The 4,831-nt window shown below is 59.8% G+C and overlaps 1 long non-coding RNA gene across 1 annotated transcript; it reads right to left on the bottom strand.

Moving 5' to 3' along the window:
• Positions 1–547: 547 nt before the first annotated feature.
• LOC117803834 lies at positions 548–3,307 on the bottom strand. The gene is made up of 3 exons (XR_004627961.1): positions 2,860–3,307; positions 1,927–2,037; positions 548–1,290 (listed from the first exon to the last, which is right to left on the bottom strand). It is a non-coding gene; the product is annotated as an uncharacterized LOC117803834 (long non-coding RNA).
• Positions 3,308–4,831: the final 1,524 nt, after the last annotated feature.

Genomic DNA, 4,831 nt, shown 5'->3' with positions numbered 1-4,831 from the left:
TTCGGTGGGGTGGGGTCCGGAGCCGAGGACCGAGGAAGAATTCTTGAGGCGTCTTTGGTGCAAAATGGTGGTTTATTAAAGCACGGGGACAGGACCCGTGGGCAGAAAGACCTGCTGCCCCGGGGTTCTGAGGAATGGCCCATTATATACCCTCAAGTTGGGAGGGGGTTAGGGATAGGGTAAGTCTCTAAGGAATTTTGGGAGCAAGGTGTCCAGGACCTTGAGGGGGCTACTGTTGGGAAAAGGTCATTTATTACCGTCTAATAAAGCCTGAGTCATGAGACCCTTCAGATGTATATCGGTGGGCCGTATGCTTGGGGGATGATTGCCAACACGTATCTTGGGGGGTTAGAGATAAAGGAAGTTTCCAAAGGAATTTTTATAAGTTACAGTAGACTTACAGGATCCTGGTGGAGGGGAGGGGGGTCAGGCTAGGACCACCTTTTGCCCTTAGCAAAGTATTAACATGGAGGCAGCTGAGTTCCTAGAGGAATGTCACCATGCCTGTTTCAAGGACTTGTCAATGGGCTGTAGTTAGTAAGGACTGTTTCTTTGTCCTTTAGGGCAGCCAGGAGAGCCTGAGGAATGTTGCATACATCCCATGGGGGGGGGTTGCAAGGTGTCAGCTTCTGCTTTGTCCTCAGCTTGCCTTCCGTTCCCTCACCCTCATGTTCCCTCATCAGCTCACCTGCCCAGAAGGGATTTGGATGAGCTTTGGTCCCCGTGAGAGGCATACATTGTATCTTGGCAGCATCTGTCTGTTGGGTACGGGCTACTTGCTGGTGGATCCGTCCAGCAGGTCAGCCCTCGGGGACAGTGCCCAGCACCCAGACCACCTCTGGCCCGTGGTGGGCGCTTGGCTAGTATTTGTGGGTGAAAGCGTAAGTGGGCTCTGCCCCATTCAAGACAGGACCCTGTGACTCGGAGGGCTCTTGTGATTTTGAACAACCAGCTCACAACATGTCCCCAACCAAGGCCACTGCCACAGAGCAGGCAGGAGACACAAATGTCCTTTGAAAATGTATGTGAACATTTACGGCCAAGCCAGGAGTTTGTGCAATGCCTAACGACATAATCTGTGGGGTGCTTCTGGAAACTGCGGCAGGGAGGCTAGGCTGGCCCCTCCGTGCGCCTCCCGCTAACACGAGCTATCCTCCAACCCGCGTCTTCGTAGATGTAGCTTCCGGTGAGGGTTTCCCACCACGGATTCCTAGAAGAACGACGGGATCTTGAGCTCATTTCTTGTTTCATGGTGCAGAAAGGATTTCGGGCAGGTCCAGTCGGGCAAGTCTGAGAGGGCGGATGTTGTGGCTGCCTTAGACGGCTGTGCCCTCGGACCCGTTCCTCCTGAAGGAGGCCCCCCCGTCCAGGGGCTCGGCATATCCAGGAGTTACCGGCCACCTGTGTTCCCTGGGACCAAATCCATGCCAGAGGGCCTCCTGTATTGGGCCCGCCTGCCCATGGTGGACCCTCTCGTGCTCCCTCCTTCAACCCTGAACTCTGGGAACTTCCTTCGCGTGCCCTGGACACCTCCTGGGACGGCCGGGTACGTGTCCACCTGGTGGAGGGTCTGCTTGTGTCTGCAGACACCCTGCCTCTGCTTCTGCTCCCCTTGGGCTTGCCGGAGTCCTTGGATTTTACAAACTACCAGCTGATTGCCTGGGTCATTCCCCGACCCCCTCGCCGGCCCAGAATGTTTTTTCTTTCCCTGCTCCAGTTTGCCTCACCACTTCTTGGGCAGACCCTGTCCCGAGGAAGGTCCCTGGGTAGATGGAGGAGGGTGCAGCCTTGGTGAAATGTCCCCCTACATGGGCACTGTATGCGCCCCGCCCCCCCCCCCAGCAAAAGACCTGCGAATGAGGACCAAGTGAGGCAGGGAGTACAGGGGCAGGACGGAGACCAGGTGGCGTCTGCACAATGACCCACCTGCCAGTCACTCACGTGTCTCTCTCCAGCATGGGTTCCTGCAGCCTCCCGCTGAGCCCGAGGGAAGCTTTTGCTCTTGGTCGCTGCCCTGGGGTGGCAGCGCTTCCCAGCCTGGTGGGGAAGCAGGAGAGGGGAGCGCAGCTGGCGGAAGCTGAGGGGGGTGCCCCACCCGCAGGGCAGGGCTTATGCTGACCTTTACTCTGGCAGCTCTCCCCCTACTCATGCTTCCTGGGGAAATTTCTCCTGGCAGAGACGGCTGGAGTTTGGGTTGCCAGCCCTTTGAGTTTGGGGGGGCACATGTGCCTCTGGATGCCTCCCAGTCCTGTCCGGGGTCTGGACCCAGGTGTGTGCACGGTCAGGCTGGTCCGGAACGGGGAGAGATGGGTGCCCGCTGCCCTCACCGTCTTCAGAAAGGGGATCCATGGGGTGGAGGAGGTAATAATAGGAAGCCCCCTCAGGGACCTGAGCTCACAGGAACCTGGCACGGGGTGCTGAGGCTGGAGAGGGGGCCGCGGGGTGCAGGTAGGGCAATGGCCCTTGTCCGGCGTTCAGCCTTCCCACCAGGCCACTGGATCTGTCAGCGCCTAACAGCGTCTGCCTGTGGGTGGTGCTCACGAGCTGCTGGCAAGTGCTCTTGGCCTCCTTGGGCCCCAGCAGCAGTCTCCAGGGCTCCTTGCTCTCCCACCTGGAGCTGCCCCCTCCCCTGTGGCTCGGAGACTCACCTGCAGGTCTCTGCTTAGGGGTCCTGTGGGGCAGTGTGCAGACCCCAGCCCTCCTCTCCTGCTGCCCTGTCTCTTGGGGCAGGGAGCCTGGAACCAGCTACTCTCAGGCTCTAGCTGGGAGGAGGCAAGGCCTCATCTGGCAGTGTGGGCTCAGTGTGCAAGGAGAGCAGCCCAAGAGGCCACACTGTGGGGCTCTGTACCCCCGCCTTACCTCTCTGGGTGCAGCTCCATGTCTCCAGGTGGGGCCTCGGCATGCTCCCCTCAGGCTGGCCATTCTGCTGCCAGAGAACCGAAGTGCTCCTGTGATTTCGAGCACCTGCTGCAGCTGCAGGCTCAGCTCACCATGTCACGTGCTCCCACCTCAGGCCCTTTGCACAGCTGTTCCCAACCCTGGAACAGGAAGTCCACTCCAGACCTCCTTGGGCTGCACCCCCGCTTCTCTGCTCGAGTACCCATTCAGAGAGATCCCTCTGCTCCTGCCCTGGTCCTAACTGGTCCTTCTCCTTGACACAGAATACTGCCTGGCAAGTATTCGATGCTCAGTGAATAATCAAATGAGTACATTTGAATGTAAATACAGCTTGAAAGCTGGTGTTGTGGGGTAGAAAGCCACACTTAGAATTTAGAAGCTAAAAAAAAAGGTGTGATGTTTACAAGGATGGCACTGCAGGGGGTGTTGGTCTGCAGGAGGGAGGGGTGCGGGAGGGAGGGGAGGGAGGACTGCAGGAGGGGGGACTGCAGGAGGGAGGGCTGTGGGAGGGAGGGGAAGGAGAAATGGTAGGGAGGATTGCAGGAGGGAGGGCTGCGAGAAGGAGGACTGCGGGAGGGAGGGAGGGCTATAGGAGAGGGTCTGTGGGACGGAGGACTGAGGATGGAAGGCTGTGGGAGGGAGGACGAGGAGAGCTGCAGGAGGGGGCTGCAAGAAGGGGTCCCGGGGCCATAGTCCTGAGCTCCTTCACGCGCAAGACTGCAGGCTTCCTATAGACGCAACCTAAGAGCCCCCTCAAATGGCCTGGTGGCCAGCTGGGTGGAGGTCCTGCGACAGTCAGTGGGACTCAAAGTCAGCAGACTCAGGCTCTGAGGCGACCCGCCAGAATCCGTCACAGCACTCCTTGCAGAGCACACGAAGACCCCTGACCTACATGATGGTGTCCCCGTAGAACTGGAACGTTCAGGATCTTGCACCCAGGGCTGGGTGCCTGGAGCCTGACATTTGTTGTTTGTTGATGGGGACACAGAGGGCAGGGCCCCCTTGCAGCCGTGCCCACGGGACTCTCCACCGAGCGCACCTGGAAGAGACAGCACCACCTGTTGGCCGAAGGTCCTGCATTGGTCTCAACTAGGCAGTGACCAACCAGACCCCACCTCCTGCCAAGTGCTCAGCCCTCCTTAGTTGTGACCAACCAGAGCCCACCTCCCGCCAAGTGCTCAGCCCCCCGGTGGAGTTCTGTCACCCCTGTGGGGGCCTCCACCACACTCATGGTGGCCTTGGTAGGCACCCTCTCCCTCCGGCCTTATGACCGGGCCGTGTCCCTGTCCCTGGTGCTGTCTGGCAGCTGGGCTCCCAGGAGGCCGTAAGCATGGGTCAGAACACTAGCTCAGAGGACTGCCCACCTCGCACACTGCTACCCTTCTAGCCAGCTTCACCCTCCTCCCGCCCCTCCTCCCTGCCAGATGTGAGCCCAGCAGGACCCAGGGCAGGAGGCAGGGGCTTGAGCCCTTCTCCCTTCGCCAACCTCCACACAGGCTGGCCTGGGCCCGGATCACAGGGACCTCCTCCAGCACTGCTCCTGCCCCAGCCTCTCTCCCTGCCCCTCCATCTCCCTTCGCAGGACCCTTCCCTCTTCCTGACCCCTCCCTGTTTCCCTTTGGTCCCCCTAGATTGAGCAGTGCACCTGCCGCAGGCCGTGAGGCTGGGCCAGTGCACCCCAGAGGCTGTGGTCAGTCTGGTCTGGCTGGATCTCCATTTTCCTGGACATTCTATGGATTCACGCTCATGGTGCCAGGACAGACCAGCTTCATCCTTTCCCTGCCGTCCCTGCCCTGGGCCCTGGTCAGGACCCTTCATGCTGGCCCAGGTCATCTCCCAGACTTGAGTCTCGGGGTTCCTCCCCTCTCACAAGCCAATCTGCTTCAGGATTCACAAGGTGTCCCAGGGGGCGGGGAAGAGCCCTCCATGGGGA

The sequence above is a fragment of the Ailuropoda melanoleuca genome, chromosome 9 (genome assembly GCF_002007445.2).
Source record: "Ailuropoda melanoleuca isolate Jingjing chromosome 9, ASM200744v2, whole genome shotgun sequence".
NCBI lineage: Eukaryota > Metazoa > Chordata > Mammalia > Carnivora > Ursidae > Ailuropoda > Ailuropoda melanoleuca.
Note: the sequence above shows the minus strand (reverse complement) of the source record. Positions and strands in the feature narration are given on the sequence as shown.